We start from the raw sequence: 24,837 nt of genomic DNA, 5'->3' as shown, positions 1-24,837 counted from the left end.
GCCATAAGGGTGGAGTCATCTGCATAGCTGAAGTTATTCATATTTCTCCGGCAATCTTGATTCCAGCTTGTGCTTCCTCCAGCCCAGCGTTTCTCATGGTGTACTCTGCACAGAAGTTAAATAAGCAGGGTGACAATATACAGCCTTGATGTACTCCGTTTCCTATTTGGAACCAGTCTGTTGTTCCATGTCCAGTTCTAACTGTTGCTTCCTGCCCTGCATATGTTTCTCAAGAGGTAGATCAGGTGGTCTGGTTTTCCCATCTCCCTCAGAATTTTCCACAGTTTATTGTGATCCACACAGTCAAAGGCTTTGGCATAGTCAATAAAGCAGAAATAGACGTTTTCCTGGAACTCTCTCGCTTTTTCCATGATCCAGTGGATGTTGATAATCTGATCTCTGGTTCCTCTGCCTTTTCTAAAACCAGCTTGAACATCTGGAAGTTTGCGGTTCACGTATTGCTGAAGCCTGGCTTGGGCAATTTAGAGCATTACTTTACTAGTGTGTGAGATGAGTGCAATTGTTCAGCAGTTTGAGCATTCTTTGGCATTGCCTTTCTTTGGGATTGGAATGAAAACTGACATTTTCCAGTCCTGTAGCCACTGCTGAGTTTTCCAAATTTGTTGGCATATTGAGTGCAGCATTTTCACAGCATCATCTTTTAGGACTTGAAATAGCTCAACTGGAATTCCATCACCTCCACTAGCTTTGTTCATAGTGATGCTTCCTAAGGCCCACTTGACTTCACATTCCAGGATGTCTGGCTCTAGATGAGTGATCACCCCATTGTGATTATCTGGGTCATGAAGATCTTTTTTGTACAGTTCTGCTGTGTATTCCTGCCACCTCTTCTTAATATCTTCTGCTTCTCTTAGGTCCATACCATTTCTGTCCTTTATCGAGCCCATCTTTGCATGAAATGTTCCCTTGGTATCTCTAATTTTCTTGAAGAGATCTCTAGTCTTTCCCATTCTGTTGTTTTCCTCTATTTTTTTGCACTGATTGCTGAGGAAGGCTTTGTTATCTCTCCTTGCTAGTCTTTGGAACTCTGCATTCAAATGCTTATATCTTTCCTTTTCTCCTTTGCTTTTCGCTTATCTTCTTTTCACAGTTATTTGTAAGGTCTCCCCAGACAGCCATTTTGCTTTTTTGCTTTTCTTTTCCATGGGGATGGTCTTGATCCCTGTCTCCTGAACAATGTCAAGAACCTCCATCCATAGTTCATCAGGCACTCTGTCTATCAGATCTAGTCCCTTAAATCTATTTCTCACTTCCAGTGTATAATCATAAGGGATTTAATTTATGTCATACCTGGATGGTCTAGTGGTTTTCCCTACTTTCTTCAATTTAAGTCTGAATTTGGCAATAAAGAATTCATGGTCTGAGCCACAGTCATCTCCCAGTCTTCTTTTTGCTGACTGTATAGAGCTTCTCCAATTTTGGATGCAAAGAATATAATCAATCTGATTTTGATGTTGACCATCTGGTGATGTCCATGTGTACAGTCTTCTCTTTTGTTGTTAGAAGAGGGTGTTTGCAATGACCAGTGCATTCTCTTGGCAAAACTCTGTTAGCCTTTGCCCTGCTTCATTCCGTATTCCAAGGCCAAATTTGCCTGTTACTCCAGGTGTTTCTTGACTTCCTACTTTTGCATTCCATTCCCCTGTAATGAAAAGGACATCTTTTTTGGGTGTTACTTCTAAAAGGTCTTGTAGGTCTTCATAGAACCGTTCTACTGCAGCTTCTTCAGCATTACCAGTGTTACTGATTGGGGCATAGACTTGGATTACTGTGATATTGAATGGTTTGCCTTGGAAACGACCAGAAATAATTCTGTCGTTTTTGAGATTGCATCCAAGTACTGCATTTTGCACTCTTTTGTTGACCATGATGGCTACTCCATTTCTTCTAAGGGATTCCTGCCCACAGTAGTAAATATAATGGTCATCTGAGTTAAATTCACCCAAATTCACCCATTCCAGTCCATTTTAGTTCACTGATTCCTAGAATGTCGATGTTCACTCTTGCCATCTCCTGTTTGACTACTTCCAATTTGCCTTGATTCATGGACCTAAGATTCCAGGTTCCTATGCAATATTGCTCTTTACAGCATTGGACCTTGCTTCTATCAGCAAGTCACATCCACAACTGGGTATTGTTTTTGCTTTGGCTCCATCCCTCATTCTTTCTGGAGTTATTTCTCCACTCCACATACGCTATCTCCAGTAGCGTATTGGGCACCTACCGACCTGGGGAGTTCCTCCTTCAGTATCCTATCATTTTGCCTTTTCATACTGTTCATGGGGGTTCTCAAGGCAAGAATACTGAAGTGGTTTGCCATTCCCTTCTCCAGTGGACCACATTCTGTCAGACCTCTCCACCATGACCCATCTATCTTGGGTGGCCCCACATGGCATGACTTAGTTTCATTGAGTTAGACAAGGCTGTGGTCCGTGTGATCAGATTGGCCTGTTTTCTGTGATTATGGTTTCAGTGTGTCTGCCCTCTGATGCCCTCTCGCAACAGCTACCGTCTTACTTGGGTTTCTCTTAATTTGGACGTAGGGTATCTCTTCACTGCTGCTCCAGCAAAGTGCAGCCACTGCTCCTTATCTTGAACTAGTCACCCCTCCTGACCTTGAACATGGAGTAGCTCCTCTCAGTCCTCCTGCACCCACGCACCCGCTGCTCCTTGGATGTGGGGTTGCTCCTCTCAGCCACCTCCCCTGTCCTCGGACGTGGGGTAGCTCCTCTTGGCCGCTCTTGGCTGCACCATCAGAGCCTGGCCCTCTCAGTCGCCACCCCTGACCTTGGGCATAGGGTAGCTCCTCTCGGCTGCACTTCCTGCGTGGTCCGTCGCAGCCACCGACCTAGGTTCAATCCCTGGGTAGGGAAGATCTCCTGGATAAGGGAATGGCAACCCACTCCAGTATTCTTGGCCACTCCCCCCCCCCAAAAAAAAGGGGGCTCAAAGAAGGAATCCCTAGAAGGGTCATAAATGTACCATCTGTAAGAATTAGCCTTAAGCCAGAAACCGCTTAACCTAACAAGAGAATACCCTATAAAATTGGAAGAAAAAAGGATTTTCAACCTCTTATGGATAAATTCATAAGGCATGGGTTCTTGCTACCCTGCCAATCTCTGTACAACATTCCTATTCTGCCAGTTATTGAGCCAAATGAAGAATATAGGATGGTACAAGACCTTAGGGTAGTAAATGACATAGTGGTCTCTATACCTCCCCTCATGGCCAATCCTTATAACATATTAACCCAAATCCCTGAGGATGCTAAATGGTTTACTGTACTCAGTCTCAAGGATGGCTTCTTCTGCAACCCAGTTCATTCTTCATGAAAGTTTGCAGCTATAAGCTGTGAACAACACCGGGATTCTTGGCCTCCAGAGGAGAGGAATTTGATCTGGGGCCAGTGACGAGGCTTGATCACTCAGTGCTTTTGTGTAATAAAGTTTTACTAAAATATAAAAGAGATAGAGAAAGCTTCTGACATGGACATCAGAAGGGGGCAGAAAGGGTGCCCCCTTGCTAGTTTTTAGCAAGAAGTTATATACTTATTAGCAAGCTGCTAATTAGAGAAAGGAAGTGTCTCAAAACACAGAGAGTGGCACCAGGTCCTTCACCCACAACATGCATTTTGAGATAGCATTGGCACAAGGTGAGTTATGCTGGGCCATAAAACAATTGACATGAATCTTGAAGAAAGGCAGGTTTCCAAGCAAGTACATAGTTTTATTAACGTAGCTTAAGAGAACATTTCCATGAGTAAAACATACTGGTTTGTTGAGCCATTATTGATTCTGAGTCTGAGGTGGGACCAACTTGAAGAAAGACAGTCTAAAGTAAATACACAGTTCATTAACATGGCATAAGATGTTTCCATTAAAAATGCATTGGTTAGCTCAAGTTTTGAGAAAAGTTAAGTTCAGGTGGAACCAGGTGTCATTATGGCAACACAGAATTTGAAAAGAAATCTCTTTTTAATTTTGTATAGAGAAGGGAAAAAAAGTCTGACGTTTGTGGTTTGTTTCCTCCTGCTGATTAAGAGAGAGAAAAAAGTGTCTGACACTTGCAGCCCATTTCCTCTGCTTGGGGACCCCTAGCCTTCCTGCCTGTTACCCTCTCACTTGTTACAATATCTGCTTGTCTTTGAGTGGACTAATCCTGACTCAGGGACTTTCCAGATGGTGCTAGTGGTAAAAAAAAAAACAAAAACAAAAACAAAAAACCCGCTTGCCAATGCAGGAGATATACAAGATGTGGGTTCGATCTCTGAGTTGGGAAGATCCCCTGGAGGAGGTCATGGCAACCCACTCCAGTATTCCTGCTTGAAGAATCCCAGGGACAGAAAAGCCTAGCACTCTACAGTCCAGCACTGTTGCAAAGAGCTGGACATGACTGAAGCAACTTAGCATGCACACATGCAATCCTGCCTCAAGACAAATACAGTAATATACCTGGACAGTATTGCCTCAGGGATTTTAGGACAGCCCACACCTGTTTGTCCAGGGTCTAGGAAAGGAGCTAATGGAAATAACACCTAAGAGAAGATGCTATTCTACAGTACATAGATGATGTTTTAATATGTAGTCCCTCCATGGAGGCATTGGATCAAAATGCCATTGAAATTCTTAATTTCCTTGGGGCCCAGGGTTACAGAGTCTCCCAGAAAAAGGTACAAATCTCTAAGAAACAAGTTAGTATCTGAGATATATTATAAACCTCAGAAGTAGACAGTTGTCTCTAGATGGAATGCAAGCTATATTGGGTCTAAATACTTCAAAGTCAAAGAAAATCTCCATTACTTTCTGGGCATGGCAGGATTATCTAGAATTTGGATTCCAGGATTCAGGCTAATGGCTAAGTCCCTATATGAAGCCACGAAAGGCCCAGATAACAAACAGTTGCTCTGGAATGGGGAACAGTAAAAGCTTTTAACAATATCAAGCAGGCCCTTACCAGAGCCCCTGCCCCAGGTCTCCCAATTTATAAAAGCCATTCTTCTTGTTCCTGAGCCTATAGGATACATTTTGTGGAGGAGGGCATGGCAACCCACTCCAGTGTTCTTGCCTGGAGAATCCCCAAAGACAGAGGAGCCTGGTGGGCTACAATCCATGGGGTCACAAAGAGTTAGACACGACTGAGTGACTAAGAACAGCATATTCTCCTTGTACATGACTGAAAAGCAGGGGACAGCCTTGAGGGTTCTTATACAGAAGTTAGGGGAAGTTCCTGAGCCTATAGGAGACTTTCCCAAGCAACTAGACCCCATGGCACGAGGCTGGCCTGGCTGCTTCCAGGCAGTAGCTGCTGGCCTTTATTGGTGGAAAAAGCTAACAAGCTTACTTGAAGTCCAGACCCCTTATCAGGTACAAGGGATTCTAGAGATAAAAAGATAAAAAGCCACTTTATCAAGTACTAGGCTTTCCTCCTTTACTCCCCAGAATTAACCCTCAGAACCTGCCACAGTCTTAACCCCACTACCTTAATGCCTACCGAAAGCCCAGAGCTAACACATTCTTGCCTACAGGTCTGACCTAACAGACCAGGTCACAGAAAACTCTGAGGAAGAATGGTTTACTGATGGCAGTAGTTTCATTAGAGATGGAGCCAGGAGGGCAGGATATGCTATTTTGAATGGTCACAGCATTACAGAAGCAAAATCTTTGCCACCTAACACCTCGGCCCAAAAGGCTGAACTGATAGCTCTAACCCAAGCCATAATCTGGGGAAGGAAAGATTGCAAATATATACACAGACTCACAATATGCCTCCCTTGTCTTACATGCCCATGCAGATATCTTGAAACAGAAAGGACTGCTAAATGCAAGAAAATTCCCTAAAAAGTAGGCGGCTGAGATTTTACATCTCACAGAAGTGGTCCAGAAACCAGAACAGGTAGCAGTCATCCACTGCTACAGGCACCAAAAGGGAAATCCTCAAATTTCCCTAGGAAAAGACAGGGAAGATTGGGAAGCAAGAAAGCAGCCCTCATGCCTATAACAAAATGGGCTAATCCTTTAATCCTCCTAATATTATATCCAGGTACTCAATTTATGAAGAAAACTGGGCACGAGACAGAGGGGGAACTAAGGGAACAGATGGTTGGTGGCACATGTTGTTCAGTCACTCAGTTATGTCTAACTCTTTGCGACCCCATGGACTGCAGCACGGCAGGCTTCCCTGTCCTTCACCATCTCCTGGAGCTTGTTCAAAGTCACTTCCATTGTGTCAGTGATGCCATGAAACCGTTTCATCCTCTGTCATCCCCTTCTCCTACCACCTTAAATCTTTCCCAGCATCAGGGTCTTTTCTAATGAGTCAGCTCTTCCCATCAGGTGGCCAAAGTTATGGAGCTTCAGTATCAGTCCTTCCAATGAATATTCAGGACTGATTTCCTTTAGAATTGACTGGTTTGATCTCCCTAAAGTCTAAGAGACTCTCAACAGTCTTCTCTAACACCACAGTTCAAAAGCTTCAATTCTTTGAAATGCAGTCTTCTTTCTGGTCCAGCTCTCACATCCATACATGACTACTGGAAAAACCATAGCTTTGACTAGACGGACATTTGTCGGCAAAGTAATGTCTCTGCTTTTTAATATGCTGTCTAGGTTGGTCATAACTTTCCTTCCAAGGAGTAAGCATCTTCTAATTTCATGGCTGCAATCACCATCTGCAGTGATTTTTGAGCCCAAGAAAATAAAGTCTGTCACTATTTGCCATCTATTTGCCATGAAGTGATGGGACCAGATGCCATGACCTTAGTTTTCTGAATGTTGAGCTTTAAGCCAACTTTTTCACTCTCCTCTTTCTCTTCCATCAAGAGGCTCTTTAGTTCCTCTTCACTTTCTGCCATAAGTGTGGTGTCATCTGCATATCTCAGGTTATTGACATTTCTCCCAGAAATCTTGATTATAGCTTGTGCTTCATCCAGCCTGGCATTTCACATGATGTACTCTGCATGTATGTTAAATAAGTAGGGTGACAATATATAGCCTTGATGTACTCCTTTCTCAATTTTGAACCAGTCCATTGTTTCATGTCCAGTTCTAACTGTTGCTTATTGACCTGCATACAGGTTTCATGGGAGACAGATAAGTTAGTCTGGTGTTCCCATCTCTTAAAGAATTTTCCACAGTCTGTTGTGATCCACACAGACAAAGGGTTTAGCATTGTCAATGAAGCAGAAATTTCAGAATTTCTTCTGATTTTCTCTTGCTTTTTCTATCATTCAATGGATGTTGGCAATTTGATCTCTGGTTTCTCTACCTTTTCTAATTCCAGCTTGAACATCTGAAAGTTCTCAGTTCACATACTATTGAAGCCTGGCTTGGAGAATTTTGAGCATTACTTTGCTAGCGTGTAGATGAGTGCAGTTGTTCAGTACCTTGGACATTCTTTGGCATTGCCTTTCTTTGGGATTGGAATGAAAACTGACTTTTTCCAGTCTTGTGGCCACTGCTGAGTTTTCCAAATTTACTGGAAAATTGAATGCAGCACTTTCACAGCATCATCTTTTAAGATGTGAAACAGCTCAAATGGAATTCCATCACCTCCATTAGCTTTGTTTATAGTGATGCTTCCTAAGGCCCACTTTACTTCACACTCCACAATATCTGTCTCTGGGTGAGTGATCACACCATTGTGGTTATCTGGGTCGTGAAGGTCTTTTTTATATAGTTCTTCTGTGTATTTTTGCCCCCTCTGTCCTTTATTGTGACACATAGATCAGAAATTGCTCATACCTCTTTCTAACTAATTGAAAATTATTAAAGGGCTACATGATTCTCTTAACCTGGGGAGAGATGTAGTATCTATAATAGTTTTATGAACTTTTATAAGGAAAAGGCTCCTGGAGACAATTAAAAGAGTAATTCGAGCCTGTGCCCTTTGTACTACCTGTAATCCAGGAAGTAATGTCAAGCCTCCTTTTCTTGTTAGCCCAGTCCAGCTATGAGGGAGTTACCCTGGAGAGGACTGGCATATAGATTTCACTCAGATGCCTTCCTTCCCGGGCTTCAAATACTTATTAATCTTTGCAGATACTTTTACTGGATGGATAGAAGCCTTCCCTTCTAGAATACAGAAGGCAACTGAAGTGACTAAGACACTCCTAAAGAAAGTTCTTCCTCAATTCAGATTGCCCTGTCACCTTCAGAGTGACAATGGACTTTTGTTTGTAGCAAAGGTCAAGCAACAGCTTTCACAGGTTTTAGGAATTAAATACCTCCTCCATTCATCTTGGAGACTTCAGTCCTCAGGAAATGTGGAACAAGCTAATCATACACCGAAGGAAACTTTGGGCAAACTCTGTCAGGAATCATCAGAGTTGTAATATCACCTGCAGTCGATAGCCCTCTTAAGGGTCCACGTGTTAGTCTTTCAGTCATGTTCAACTCTTTGCAACCCCTTGGACTCTAGCCTTCCAGGCTCCTCTGTCCATGGAATTCTCCAGGTAAGAATACTGGAGTGGGTTGCCAGTTCCTTCTCCAGGGGATCTTCCAGATCCTGGGATCTGGCAGATCTTCCTGCAATGTGAGATACCCAGGTGAGAATATCTGTAATGTTCATATCTAATCGGTGGCTTTCTCTTTTCTGTCAAGATTATTTCCTTAAGAAATCTCTTTCATTACCATGGTTATGCTACTACCCTAAAATTCTCATTTCCAATCCTGATACCATTCCAATTTTGATAGTACATCAAAAATATACATCCAATAGTTTATCTGACATCTGCACTTGGATATCAAACAGGCATCTTAATCTTCCCAAAACTGTTCATCATATCTGTTTCCAAATTTATTCTACCTTCTTCAGTTAGATAGTATGTCACCCTTTCCTTGGTTACTTCATCCAAACACTTAAGTTGCCTTGAATCCTCATTTTCTCTTATATCCATGTTTTGTATACCTTTTCTTTCTGTGTTCTTTGGAGAAGTTCCTTTAGCATTTGTTGTAGAGCTGGTTTTGTGGTGCTGAATTCTCTTAATTTTTGCTTATCTATAAACCTTTTGATTTCTCCTTGGAATCTGAATGATATCCTTACCGTGCAGAGTATTCTTGGTTGTAGGCTTTCCCCCTTCATCATTTTAAGTATATCCCTCCATTCCTTTCTGGCCTGAAGAGTTTCTGCTGGAAGATCAGCTGTTAGCCTTGTAGTAATCCCCTTGTATGTTATTTGTTGCTTTTCCCTTGCTGTTTTTAATATTCACTCTTTTTGTTTAATTTTTGTTAGTTTGATTAATATGTGTCTTGGCATGTTTCTCCTTGGGTTTATCCTGTACAGGATGCACTGGGCTTCCTGGATTGGGTGACTATTTCCTTTTCATTTTAGGGAAGTTTTCAACTATAATCCTCTCAAATATTTTCTCATGCCCTTTCCTTTTGTGTTCTTTTACTGGGATCCCTATAATTTTAAAGTTGTTATTCTCAATGTTGTCCCAGATACCTCTGAGAGTCTCTTCATTACTTTGTATTCTTTTTTCTTTATTGTATTCTGCTTTAATTCTCTATCATTTTATCTTCCAGCTCATTTCTCTCTTCTTCTGCCTCAGTTATTCTAATGTTTGTTCCCTCTTGTGTATTTCTAATCTCAGTTATTGTATTGATTGTTTTTTCTTAAATCTTCTAGGTCTTTGTTAAACATTTCTTGCATTTTCTCAACCCATGCTTCCAGTCTATTTATCCATGCCTCCATTTTAATTTCAAGATTTTGGATCATCTTTACTATCATAACTTTGGATTATTTTTCAGGTAGACTGTCCATTTCCTCTTCATTTGTTTGGTCTTGTGGGTTTTTATCATGTTCCTTCATCTGCTGTATGTTTCTGTCTTTTCATTTTGCTTAATTTACTATGTTTGTGGAGGTTGTAGTTTCTCTTAATCTTGGAGTTTGTTCACCATGGGTGGGGTTGGATCTTGTGAAGGTTTCATAGTTTGGGGAATTTGTGCCTGTGTTCTGGTGGGTGGAGCTGTATCTTGTCTTAAGGGCAGTGCAATGTCCAGTGTGTGTTTGGGGTTGTCTGTGGATTTGGTATGGCTTTGGGCAATCTGCTAATGTGCAGGGTTGTGCTCCTGTTTTGTTGAAGGGTTGGCATAGGGCTTCCAGCACAAAGGGCTGGAGGCAAAGGAGGGCTCCAGGCAAAGGAGCTTGCTGGCTTTTGGGTGAGGTTTGGTCTTAATATTGAGATTGAGGCCTTTGGAAGGGCTCTTTTCAATTAATGTTTCTTGGGATTGGGAGTTCTATGATAGTTCAAAATCCTGGACTCCTGTCTCCCACCTCAAGGGTTCAACACCAAACCCTAACTGTAGCACTAAGATCTCACAAGCCACAGAGCACAGAAGACAAAATTCCAAGACTGTTGGTGAAGGCAACACTCAACAGCCCAGAACACCCAGAGAGACGCACACCAAAGTCCTCCAATATTTCTAGGAAGGTCTCTGGACCTGTTGCTTGGTCAGTGTATGGGGTCAGCTCAGTCTCAGATCTGGGCTTACTCCAGGTTGTATTTGTTCCTAAAGTTCACAGTTGCCCCTAGAGTCCACAGTCTGTTCCCTGCCCAGGAATGAGGGAGCGAAGATTGAGGCCTATTAGGGCTCACTTGCTCACCTGGGCTGGGATGAGGGGAGGATAAGGCACCCTCAACTGGGATGTATCAGGGGGTGCCTGTAGTGATAGAGACCTGCCAGATGTTGTTACAGTCTGAGGTGAGTCATGGGCTGTCCCAGAGGAATTGGTCCCAGATCGTGGGTCCCTAGTGTCACACGAGTGTATGTTCCTCGGTTCTTTGTCTCGTCACAACAAAGATTTGGAACAACGGACATTAAAGCCCTCGGCGCATCACAGCTCTCGGGTCTTGGACAAACCGTGTTACAGCTCTTAGGCAAATCAGTGTTACAGTTCCATTTTATTTAGAAGATAGCAGGAGAATCCAAGACTCGAAGAGAAGAGAGTGGAGGAGTGTGTGGGGAGGGAGAAAGAGAGAGAGAGAAAGAGCGTGCGCATGCACGCGGGAGAGAGAGTCCAAGAGAAAGTGCTTTGGCTCCTCCTTTTATATGTTTTTTTCCTCCACCTGGGCCTGCCCTATGCAAATTGGGTTTAGCCAGGAGTGCTGTTTGTTATGTTTGTTCTGCCTGAAGTCTTCACTCTGGTCCTCGGACCTTCCTTGTCTTTTAGCCACCGCCATTTTGGATTCCTTTTCCCTATTCTACCTACCTAACACTAGGAAGAGCCAAGATGCTTCAGCTACCAGCAAGGTGTGGATAGTAGCCTCCGCCTGCTCACAGTCTGGTGGCAGCTGCCAACTGTGGGGTCAGGATTGCATCAGTGGCATTTTGCCTGCTGCCTCAAGCAATTTCCCCAGCTTTGGCAGTGGCAGTCATGTCTAATTCCATGGCTGGTGCTCCAAATGGTTTTGCCAGTTTTGGCAGCTTCAGGTGGGCACTCAGCCACTGTCTATTAGTATAAAGTTAGTGTGCTGGTGACAGTGACTTCTTGCCACTCTGGGACACCCAGTCTTTTCTCTGAGCAAAGTCTAGTCTGGTCCAGTCTTGTATCCACTTTGTTAAAGTAGCCCTCTCAGAGTATACTCATGGCTGCCAACCCTGGTCATCTCCCTGGGATCTGACACCCAGGCCTGAGCCCCAGCACCCTGCCCTCATCCTCTGCTGTTGGCAGAGGTTTGCAAGTTGCTTCTTGGCTGGGAAGTGCTGTTTGGCAGTGATTTCTGTGTTGAATTTTCTCTGCTTTGCCTTCTGAGCCCCTGCTGTTGCACCTCCCTCTGAGATTCTAAAACTTTCCCCTTGCCCTTCTTATGGGGTTTTTCCTAGCATGTAGAAAACTTTCTTCCTTCATGACTCCCTCCCCAGGGCACAAGTCCTCATCCTGAAATCCTTTGTCTCTTTTATTTTTGTCTTTATCTTTTGCTTGACCTCATTCTAAGAAGATTGGCTTGCCTTTTTGAAAGTTTGGGGTCTTTTGCTAGCATTTAGAAGGTGTTCCGTAGAAGTTGTTCCATATTCAGATGAACTTTTGGGGAGAAAGGTAATCTCCCTGTCTTACTCCCCTGCCATCTTTCCTTTATCCAGTAGTGTGTATTTCAAATTCTTTCCTTACCCTTTGGTAAACATAAGTTTGTTTTCTACATCTGTGGGTCTATTTCTGTTTTGTATATACTCATTTATATCTCTTTCTTTTTTTTCTCTTTTAGATTCCACATGTAAGCCATACCATGTGATATTTGTCTTTCTCTGCCTGATTTACTTCACTTATTATGATAATCTCTAGGTCCATCCATGTTGCTGCAGATGGAATTATTTCATTATTTTCTTATGACTGGGTAATATTCCATTGTACATAGGTACCACACCATCCTCATCCATTCATCTGTCAAAAGGACAGTTGGGTTACTTCCATGTCCTGGCTATTGTAATCAGTGCTGCAATCAACACTGTGGTGCATGTATCCTTTTGAATTCTAGTTTTGTTTAGTTATGCCCAGGAGTGGGATTGTTGGATCGTACAGCAACTCCATATCATTTTTTGAGGAGCCCCCACACTGTCTGGACTTTCCTGGTAGCTCAGTTGGTAAAGAATCCACCTGTAATGCAGGAGACCCTGGTTCGATTTCTGGGTCGGAAAGATCTGCTGGAGAAGAGATAGGTTACCTACTCCAGTATTCTTGGGCTTCCCTGGTGGCTCAGGTGGTAAAGAATCTGCCTACAATGAGGGAGACCTTGGTTCGATCCCTGAGTTGGGAAGATACCCTAGAGAAGGGAAAGGCTACCCACTCCAGTATTCTGGTCTGGGGAATTCCATGGACTGTATAGTCCATGGGGTCACAAAGAGTCAGACACAAATCAGTGACTTACACTTTTCACACTGTTTGCCAGAGTGGCTGCCAATTTACATTCTGACCAATAGTGAGGGTTCCTTTCTCTCCACACACTCTCTCTAGTATTTATTATCTTTAGACTTTTTAATGACGGCCATTCTTACCAGATTGAGGCTGCATTTCTCTAAAAATTAGTGATGTTGAGCATACAATAGCATATTATTAACAGAGCCTTATTGTCTCTTATGTACTTAACACTAAAATTTAATATTTCTGCCCCTCTGAGACTTAGCAAAGAGCTGAGAACATACTTTGTGTTAAGATCAGATTGATCAACTGGGTCCTAAAATCTTGGGAAACATTTGAGACCTAACCTATGGACCCCATCTCTTCTTAGACCAGATAGGGCCTGACCGTAGAAAGAAATGGTGTCCCATTTGCAGTGATAAAGGTGACCCACAGTTTCTAAAAGATTTTTAGTGAATTACTCAGCATCAAAGTTTTACTTTGATTCTGCTACACCCTGAACTACATTTTTAGCATTTTCTACTTCAAATGTTCCCCTCAGCTATCCTTTATAAAGGATTACTTGATTGCGGGGCAGCACCTGCCAAAGATAAAACTGTGAATACTGAAAACTATTGAAGACTTGATTTTGAGGGAAAAGCATCATTTGGTTAGAATAATAATGGATCTCCACAGCCCTGGATGGGGAGAAAGTTCAGGTTTACCTCTAGAAGTGGAACTATCAATCTTTGCCCATTAAAAAATAACAAAACACCATAAATGCTCCTGAGATCCCCCTGTATAATCCAAGATAAAGTGAAGTGAAAGTGAAGTCGCTCAGTTGTGTCCAACTCTTTGTGACCCCATGGACTGTAGCCTACCAGGCCCCTCCCTCCATGGGATTCTCCAGGCAAGAGTACTGGAGTGGGTTGCCATTTCCTTCTCCAAGATAAGAAATCACTAAAATACTGGTGCCAGAAGAACTGTTTCAGCCGCTGTGTCACAAGAAGTGTTGAGCAGGCATTTTTAAATATCTTACTACCATTATTAAAAACACCCATTTCAAGAAGGGGACTTTGCGTTGTAAACAAATGATCTCCAAATAAAAACCTCCAGAGGGAGTTCCCTTGTGGCCAAGTGATTAGCACTCAGTGCTTTCACTTCTGTGGCTGTAGGTTTAATCCCTGGTTGGGGATTAAGCCAAAATAAAACAAACCTCTGGGATGGACTTTGAGATTATCATAGTAAATGGAATCAGGAATAGAAAGACAAATAACATATAATATGTGAAATCTAAAATAGGACACAAATAAATTTATCTACGAAACAGAAACAGATTCACAGACACAGAGAACAGACTTTTGGTTGCCAAGGAGTAGGGATGGGAGAGGGATTAGGAGTTTAAGATTAACAGATGCAAACTAAGATGGATAATAAACAAAATTCTACTGTATAGCACAGGGAACTATATTCAATATCTGTGATAAGCCATAATGAAAAAGAATATATATATTTAATTAGAGAAGAATTATTTAAGAAATATATGTATATTATAAAAGATCAGTTCAGTTCAGTCACTCAGTCATGTCCTACTCTTTGCAACCTCATGGACTGCAGCATGCCAGGCTTCCCTGTCCATCACCAACTCCTGGAGCTTACTCAAACTCATGTCCTTCGAGTCAGTGATGCCATCCAACCATCACATCCTCTGTCATCCCCTTATCCTCCTGCCTTCAATCTTTCCCAGCATCAGAGTCTTTTCAAATCAGTAAGTTCTTCACATCAGGTGGGCAAAGTATTGAAGTTTCAGCTTCAGCATCAGTCTTTCCAATGAATATTCAGGACTGATTTCCTTTAGGATGGACTGGTTGGATCTCCTTGCTGTCCAAAGGACTCTCCAACACCACAGTTCAAAAGGATCAATTCTTTGGCATTCAGCTTTCTTTACAGTCCAACTCTCATAGCCATACTTGACTACTGGAAAAACCATGCGAAGTCAAGTGGGCCATTATATAAGTTATATAACTATAACTGTATAGTTAAAACACTTGCTATACAGCAGAAATTAACACAACATTGTAAATGAACTATACTTCAATAAAATAAGTAAAAAAAAAAAAAAAAATTCTGTTCAGGGAGGGGGAGGGTAACAGTCATCTCCTATGTGGGAATGAAAACAAAATGGGAATAGATGAAGAAGAATCATTCTCTAATTGTTTTTATGTTTTTTTCTCTTTGAGCCATGGGAAATGTTAAGGTTAACAAGATTTTTATAAACTAAAGAAAGCAACTTTATAAACTAAGGGCTACATTCCCTCATTCCCTACTGTCCTTTGAATTCTGATTTCTCAAAGAGTGGACTATGAACCAGGAAATGAGAGGAAATGTATTTTACAAAGCTCTAGCTTTCCAAAAGATTTTAAACTTAAATATAACCTTTTTGCGGTACTTTTGTAAAAAGTTCTAACTATAGGTTTGCCAGAAAGTTGCTGATTAGCACCTTCTAGTGGGAATTATACAAACTGTTGTGGAAAATTTTAATGCACTTTCAGGACTCATTTTGCAAAAGCCCTCATTGTTTATAACAGAAAACTCCTGGAAACCCAGGTGGCCTTCTGGGTTTACTTGAAATTCTTGTCTTGGACCTTTGCATAGCCTCTGGAATAGAATAATAGGTTCACTCTCAGCAGGATGCAAAATGAGCATCTTAGGAAATAAGGAAGGCCCCAGAATATGTCTATAAGGGGCCTTTGTCCTAGTTCTACAATCTAACAAGGAAGGGAAAGTGTCCAAGAAATCCTCTGCCCTCTTTTCACTGCCTTCACCTGACTAGAAAGAAAGATTCTGTTCTTTGAATATCACATTGTCCTAGAAATTCTTTTGTATTCTGTTGTCAGCATAGGATCACAGTATATCCAGTCTGAATTAGGTCCTCCACTTGACAATGACTTCACCAAATGTTCAATACCAAAATCAGATTGATTATATTCTTTGCAGTTAAAGATGGAGAAGCTCTATAGAGCCAGCAAAAACAAGACCTGAAGCTGACTGTGGCTCGGATCATCAGCTCCTTATTGCAAAATACAGGCTCAAATTGAAAAAAAAAAAAAAGTAGGGAAAACCAAAGACCATTCGAGTAGGACCTAAATCAAATCCCTTCTGATTATACAGGGGAAGTGATGAATAGATTCAAAGGATTATATCTGGGAGTACCTGAAGAACAGAGTGCCGGAAGACAGAGATTCATAACATTGTACAGGAGGCAGTGACCAAAACCATCCCAAAGCAAAAAAAATGCAAGAAGGCAAAGCGGTTGTCTGAGGAGGCTTTACAAATAGCTGAGGAAAGAAGAGAAGTGAAAGGCAAGGGAGAAAGGGAAAGATATACTCAACTGAATGTAAATTTCCAGAAAAGAGCAAGGAGAAATAAGAAGATATTCTTCAATGAAAATACAAAGTAAAGCTTGAAGGCAGGAGGAGAAGGGGGTGACAAAGATGAGATGTTGGATGGCATCACCAACACAATGGACGTGAATTTGAACAAACTCCAGGAGATGGTGAAGGACAGGGAAGCCTAGTCCATAGGGTTGCAAAGAGTCAAACACGACTTGGTGAATGAACAAAAGAAGTAAAGGAAAACAATAGAATGGGAAAGACTAGAGATCTCTTCAAGAAAATTGGAGATATCAAGGGAACATTTCATGCAAGGATGGGCCCCATAAAGGACAGAAACAGTAAGGACCTAACAGAGGCAAAAGAAATTAAGAAGAGGTGGCAAGAATACACAGAAGAACTATACCAAAGAGGCCTTAATGACTGGGATAACCACAATGGTATGATCACTCACCAAGAGCCAGACATTCTGCAGTGTGAAGTCAAGTGGGCCTTAGGAAACATTACTACAAACAAACCTAGTGGAGGTGATAGAAAATCCTAAAAGATGGTGCTGTTAAAGTGCTGCACTTAATATACCAGCAAATTTGGAAAATTCAGCAGTGGCCACAGCACTGGTAAAAGTTGAATTTCATTCCAATCCCATAAAAGGGCAATGCAAAAGAATGTTCAAACTACTGAACATTTGCGCCCATTTCACATGAGTAAAGTTATACTCAAACTATGTCAAGCTCAGTGTTAGCAGTACATGAACCAAGAACTTCTAGATGTGCAAGCTGGGCTTAGAAAAGGCAGAGGAACCAGAGATCAAATTGGCAAGTTTTGTTGGATCATAGAGAAAGCAAGGGAATTCCAGAAAAGCATCTATTTCTGCTTCATTGACTACAAGAAAGCCTTTGACTGTGTGGATCACAACAAACTGCAGAAAATTCTTAAAAGAGATGGGAGTACTAGGCCACCTTACCTGTTTCCTGAGAAACCTGTATGCAAGCCAAGAAGCAACAGTTAGAACCTTATATGAAACAACAGACTAGTTGAAACTTGGGAAGGAATTACGACAAGGCCGTATATTATCACCGTGCTTATTTAACTTATATACAGAGTACACCATGTGAAATGCAGGCTGGATGGCTCACAAGCTGGAATCAAGATTGCCAGGGGAAATATCAACAACCTCAGATACGCACATAATTCCACTCTAGTGGCAGAAAGCAAAGAAGAACTAAAGAGCCTCTTGATGAGGGTGAAAGAGGAGAGTGAAAAAGTTGACTTAAAACTCAACATTCAGAAAAGTAAGATCATGGCATTCAGTCTCATCACTTTATGGCACATAGATGAGGAAACAATAGAAACAGTGACAGACTTTATTTCTTGGGCTCCAAAATCACTGTGGACAGTGACTGCAGCCATGAAATTCAAAGAGGCTTGCTCCTTGGAAGGAAAGTTATGTCTAAACCTAGACAATGTATTAAAAAAGCACAGACATCACTTTGCCAATGAAGATCCAAGTAAAAGCTATGTTTTTTATAATAGTCATGTATGGATGTGAGAGTTGGACCATAAAGAAGGCTGAATTTTGAAAATTGATGCTTTGGAATTGTGGTGCTGGAGAAGACTCTTGAGAGTCCCTTGGACAGCAAGGAGATCAAACCAGTCAATCCTAAAGGAAATCAACCTTGAATATTCCTTGGAAGAACTGATGCTAAAGCTGAAATTCCAATACTTTGGCCACCTATCATGAAAAGCTGACTCACTGGAAAAGACCCTGATGCTGGGAAAGATTGAGGGCAGCAGGAGAAGGGAGAGGCACATGATGAGACGGTTAGATATCATCACTGACTCAGTGGACATTAATTTGAGCAAACTCAGGGAGATAGTGGAGAATGGGGGAGCCCGATGTGCTGCAGTCCATGGGGTCACAAAAGTGGGACACCACTTAGCAACTGTACAATAACAACAATTGGACAATGTATGACTAATAGAGCAATATACATGTGTGTATGGGAAACCATAATAGCTGACCTCTCAAATCCTTGATAAATTACATTTTGGTTGAATCTGTTCATCAAGCATGCCAAAGTCCTGTGAGGTAAACAAAATTCTATTTCTGGATTTCCAGAATGACAGCCTTTTCTGTCTGTATAATATGGATGACTTTGCACTATCATTTCTGCTTTCCTCATAAAACCTTTATAATGTGATTGGTCCCTGCGATGTTCTTCTGTAGTAAGTAGAAAATTTGGCTCCCACAAAAGAGTTTTCATGTAAAAAGGCAGCAGTAGAAACATCCAAGCAAGGACAGTAGATGGTGGAGGATGAGAGTGAGTAAGTATGAAGGGACAGTGATACAGTAGAAGGAACATGGATTTGAATTTCCTGCTTACCAGCTGGATCAGTTCAGTTGCTCAGTCATGTCTGACTCTTTGCAATCCCATGGACTGTAGCACCCAGGCTTCCCTGTCCATTACCAACTCCCAGAGTTTGCTCAAATTCATGTTCATCAAGTCGGGGATGTCATCCAACCAACTCATCCCCTGTTGTTCCCTTCTCCTCCTGCCTTCAATCTTTCCCAGCATCAGGGTCTTTTCCAATGGGTCAGTTCTTCACATAAGGTGGCAAAAGTAATAGAACTTCAGCTTTGGCATCAGTCCTTTCAATGAATATTCAGGACTGATTTCCTTTAGGATTGATTGGCTTGATCTCCTTGCAGTCCAAGGGCCTCTCAAGAGTCTTCTCCAACACCACAGTTCAAAAGCTTGAATTCTTCAAAAGTCAGCCTTCTTTAAGGTCCAACTTTCACATCCATACATGACTACTGGAAAAACCATACCTTTCGCTGTATGGACCTTTGTCGGTAATGGCTCTGCTTTTTAATATGCTATCTAGGTTTGTCATAGCTTTTCTTCCAAGGAGAAAGCGTCTTTTAATTTCATGGCTGCAGTCACCATCTGCAGTGATTCTGAAGCCCAAGAAAATAAAGTCTGTCACTGTTTGCATTGTTTCCCCATCTATTTGCCATGAGGTGATGGGACCAAATGCCATGATCTTAGTTTTTTTAATGTTGAGTTTTAAACAAGCTTTTTCACTCTCTGCTTCCACTTTCATCAAGAGGCTCTTTAGTTCCTCTTCACTTTCTGCCATAAGGGTGGTGTCATCTGCATATCTGAGGTTATTCATATTTCTCCCTGCAATCTTGATTCCAGCTTGTGCTTCATCCAGTCTGGCATTTTGCAAGATAGACTCTGCTTGTAAGTTAACTAAGCAAGGTGATAATATACAGCCTTGATGTACTCCTTACCCAATTTTGAACCAGTCCATCGTTCTATGTCCAGTTCTAACTGTTGCTTCTTGACCTGCATACAGATTTCTCAGGAAGCAGGTAAGGTGGTCTGGTATTCTTATCTCTTGAAGAATTTCCCACAGTTTGTTGTGATGCACACAGTCAAAGGTTTTAGTGTAGTCAATGAAGCTGAAGTAGACAGCAGCTGGACGACTTGGATTAAATCTTAACCTCGAGCTTAGCTTCTCACTCTGTAAAATGAGGGCAATATTGACTCATAAAGCTGCAATGAGAACTAAAAGAAGATCACATTTTTTGTGTCACCTGACATATTGCATATCGGATGATTTTTCTTTCTCATTTTCCTTTTTATAAGGCCTTTGTAGATCACAGATGTGAGAGCTTTTCCCAGGATGTCTCATCAGAATTCAGAGCAGCTACCTTTCCTTTTCATTCTAAGAATATCTGCAGTGGATTCTTGCAGAGTTAGCTCATAAAGTATGCATGAATTCTCTCCAAAATGAATGTTTTTAACCAAGAAATAAACTGATTCATGATAGGTGCCTGTAAATTAAATGGGAAAGTTTCATGCACATTTTTGCATGTGCCAAAGGTAAACATCTGCATTTCTCTAGGGAAATGCTGAATAAATATTTAGAGAAAAACTCACCTGAGCAGTTAAATCAAAAATCCCTAAATGCTACCCTAACTAAATCAATTTATATGAAACTGGTAAAAGTTTAAAAAGAAAAATTTTCCCTCTACCACACATTTCTTTCCTTAATTCATGAATTGCAGCCCCAAAGAACTTTACCTCAGACCAGCAAACAAAAAAATGCTGTGTTATATAGATTGGTAGTTTGCTTAAATAAACATTTGCAAATAATCTTAGCTTTTAATATCAAAATGTTGAAATTTCAATAGCAATGAAATATTTTCCATTGTCCATTCTCTTACTAATTCATAACATGAGCCAGACAATGTTTCAGTTTCTGAGGATGAAACATAAAATTATATAAAGTTCTCATATTCCTTTGGTATTTTTCTCCCACCCAACACAAAACTCATGTTTGGTGGATGTCCTACAAATACCTGTGTAAGTTCATAAGGCTGATTATCTTGACCCAGCTTTGTGGTTTTCATGCTGCTAGAAAGAGTAACAAAGATAATATTGAAATGGATGAAACAAAGATAGTGAATAGAAAAACTATAAATGGACTTGAAATCATTTATTTATGGGTTCAAATTTTACACTAACAGCTGGGGAAAATGTTTAACTTTTCTGAGCCTTGGTTTTCTCATTTGTAAACTAGGAATGATCTCCATCTCACTAGGAGACATGAGATGTTTGGATAAGATCCAAATTCATCAAAAAACCAAGTGAAGTCCTTGTTCATTAGACTTGACAAACAAAGAATCTTATGCTCTTCTCTCCAATCCTATTATTCCAGAAACTAAAGGGCCAGCAATGTTATCTCATCTTCATTATATCTTTAATATCTTTAAAAGCGACTGACATCACAGGGAAAACTTGAGAACTAGACTTAATGGTATCAAATGTATGCACTTATCTGTTTTATGTTGTAGTTGTTTTTTTCACATAGCCCCAAAATCACTGCATGGTGACTGCAGCCATCAAATTAAAAGACGCTTACTCCTTGGAAGGAAAGTTATGACCAACTTAGATACCATATTAAAAAGCAGAGACATTATTTTGTCAACAGAGGTCTGTCTAGTCAAGGCTATGGTTTTTCCAGTAGTCATGTATGGATGTTAGAGCTGGGCTATAAAGAAAGCTGAGCACCAAAAAATTGAAGCTTTTGAACTGTGTGTTGGAGAAGGCTCTTGAGAGTCCCTTGGACATCAAGGAGATCCAACCAGTCCATTCTAAAGGAGATCATTGGAAGGACTGATGTTGAAGCTGAAACTCCAATACTTTGGCCACCTGGTGCAAAGACCTGACTCATTTGAAAAGACCCTGATGCTGGGAAAGATTGAAGGCAGGAGGAGAAGGGGATGACAGAGGATGAGATGTTTGGATGGTATCACTGACTCAATGGACATGAGTTTGGGTAAACTCTGGGAGTTGGTGACAGACAGCGAGGCCTGGCATGCTGCAGTCCATGAGGTCGCAAAGAATTGGACGTAACTGAGGGACTGAACTGAACTGAATGTTAAAACCCTTTATTTCTAAAATTATCATTGAGAACTTTAGTCAGTTCTAGTGAAGTGGGTGAACCTAGAGCTGGTTATACAGAGTGAAGTAAGTCAGAAAGAGAAAAATAAATAAAGTATATTAATACTTATATATGGAATTGAGGGCTTCCCAGGTGGCACTAATGGTAAAGAACCCACCTGCCAATGCAGGAGAGGTAAGAGATGCGGGTTCAATCCCTGGGTCAGGAAGATACTCTGGAGGAGGACATGGCAAACCACCCCAGTACTCTTGCCTGGAGAATCCCATGGACAGAGAAGCCTGGTAGGTTATAGTCCACAGGGTCTCAAAGAGTTGGACATGACTAAAATGACTTAGCATATAAGCATACTAAAAAACTAAAACAACTCCAGCAGGAAATGCCTCTGAAACAAGAGAATTACAACTACTGTAAGAGGCTTTGGCTGAAAAAGAAACATATGCATCTTTTCAAAGGTGTATCTTTCAGGGAAATGGTTTTTCAATGAAGGCTTTGAAATGAGCAAAGACTATTGCTTAAAAGGTCAGATGCTTCGTCCCAACAGAATATTTCCCCATGTTTTTTAGTGAAGGTCAGTTACTTTCAGATATGTCAACAAAACTGCCCCTTCCTTTGTGCATGAGTGCTATGTCGCTTCAGTCATGTCTGACTCTTTGCAACCGTAGATGTTCCTGTCCATTACCCCTTCCCTCAGACCCAGTCAAAATGAAGAATCTCTTTTTAGCCTCATTTACCCCGTGCCTTTGGAGTAGGAAATAGCAACCCACTCCAGTATTCTTGCCTGGGAAATCCCATGGGCAGAGGAGCCTGGTGGGCTCATGGGGTCGCAAAGAGTCAGACACAACTGAAGAGACTTAGCATGTATGTACTCAGAGCATGGTTTTGTTATTTGAAGTCATTAGCCTAATGTTTTGAGGACTCTGAATGCTGAGAAAATATGGCAAAGACCTAAGAACCAGGTGATGGTGACACAGGGTATAGTTTCAGATAATTTGTGGAAGCCACAGATCATAACACGTTGAAAAAATTGAATTACCTGTACCAAAGGCAGATGCTAAGCCCTCCAGATTACATGTTTTTCTTAGACACAAAGATCTATGGAGTAGGCAAAGGAGCAGGTGTTGCTTACCCTTAACATTGGCCTCCTTAGTATCATCTCTGCTCTTCCTGGCCAAGTGCTCCTGTAATTACCTCTGTAAAATGAACCTACAACTCCACCACCCTCCATGTACCCCTGCCATGCAAAATTGTTTTGGCAATTAATTTGTCAGGAAAATGCTAGGGCATTTGAATGCTGGTAATTTTATACCATAGATATTCAAATTAAACTTCAAGCATGAGTGTTTTCAGTGTCAGACTGAAGAATAGTTGCAGAGGAAGAGAGAAACACAAACTTCCTTCTGCTGTCTCCTGATGAGGTGTAGAAAAGGATGTTCCAAGTGGATGTAGTAACCTTGGCTCCATTTGTAGGCTTGACTTGGGAACATTAAGACAGAAACACACTAATTATGGGTGATGCTTTGTGTATTGCTCTCCAAGTGAAAGAAGATGAGGTAGTTGTTCTGTATCATTCCTCGAGTGCTGAGAATCTTTTAAATGAAGAAGATAGTGTTAGAAATGGGTAACCCACTTCAGAGAAGCACAGACCAATAAAAAGAGCATCAATATAGCACCAAGTGGAAAGTCCCTTAAACTGTCTTATGTAGAGAAGGACAGCTTCAGGGTCATTAAAGCTGAATGCACAAAGTTTCTGCATTAAAGCAGAAAGCACAAAGTTTCAGATTATCCAATGCCTATGTCCTAAGGAGTGCATTCATTATTTCTTATGGAGGCACAAAGAAAGTCAGTGTTAATTGTCTACTTCAAGCCAAGAATTGTACATGTAATTCAATCTTTACATCAAACCCATTAGGAATATGTTAACCAACATCATTTTACATGTGAGAAAACTAAAGCTTATGGGTTAAATTTCTAGATAACTCAATCAGTGTGTATCCTTTGTGGGCTTCAAACTCAAATCACCTGGTCATTTTCATATCCCAAATGACCAAGTTTCTGTGTCAAGGACCCTTGGAAAGGTTGGGTGACATATGGATTAGCTGATGGAATTCTTTCACAGAGTTTTCTAATCTGTAGCATATATTTTTTAAGTGCTTAATTGGAGGGAAATTGCTTTACAATGTCGTGTTGGTTTCTTTCGTACAACAACATGAATTAGTCATAACTATATATATTATAAATGTATATATACCCCTTTCCTCTTATGTTATATATAAATTAAATAAACAGTATCTTTATGCACCCCAATGTTCGTAGCACCACTATTCACAGTAGCCAAGACATAGAGGCCACATAAATGTTCACTGACCAATGAATGGATGGATGAAGATGTGAAATACATACACACACACACACACATGCACACACTGGAATATTACTCAGCCATAAAAAAGAAAGGATTAATGCCATTTGCAGCAACATGGACCTAGAGATGACCATACTAAGTGTAGTAGGCAAACCACTGCAGCATTTTTGCCTTGAGAAGCCCATGAACAGCATAAAACAGAAAAAGTCATGACACTAAAAGATGAACCATCCAGGTGGGTAGGTGTCGAATATGCTAATGAAGAAGAACGGAGAAATAGCTCCAGAAAGAATGAAGAGGATGGACCAAAGCAGAAACAATGCCCAGTTGTGGGTGTGTCTGGTGGTGAAAGTAAAATCTAATACTGTAAAGAACAATATTTCATAGGAACCTGGAATGTTAGGTCCATGTATCCAGGTAAATTGGAAGTGGTCAGACAGGAGATGGCGAGTGAACATCCACATTTTAGGAGGCAGTGAATTAAAATTAACCAAAACGGGTGTATTTAATTGAGAAGACCATTATATCTACTACTCTGGGCAAGAATCTCTTAGAAGAAATGGAGTAGCCCTCATAGTCGACAAAAGAGTCTAAAATGTAGTACTTGGAAGCAATCTCAAAAATGACAGAATGATCTTTGCTCATTTCCAAGGCAAAGGCAAACCATTCAATATCACAGTAATCCAAGTCTATGCCCCAACCACTAATGCCAAAGAATCTGAAGTTGAATGGTTCTATGATGACCTACAAGAC

Source organism: Bison bison, unplaced genomic scaffold, assembly GCF_000754665.1.
Source record: "Bison bison bison isolate TAMUID 2011002044 unplaced genomic scaffold, Bison_UMD1.0 scf7180017864119, whole genome shotgun sequence".
Taxonomy (NCBI): domain Eukaryota; kingdom Metazoa; phylum Chordata; class Mammalia; order Artiodactyla; family Bovidae; genus Bison; species Bison bison.
The sequence above is the reverse complement of the archived record's forward strand: the minus strand, read 5'-3'. Positions refer to the sequence as shown.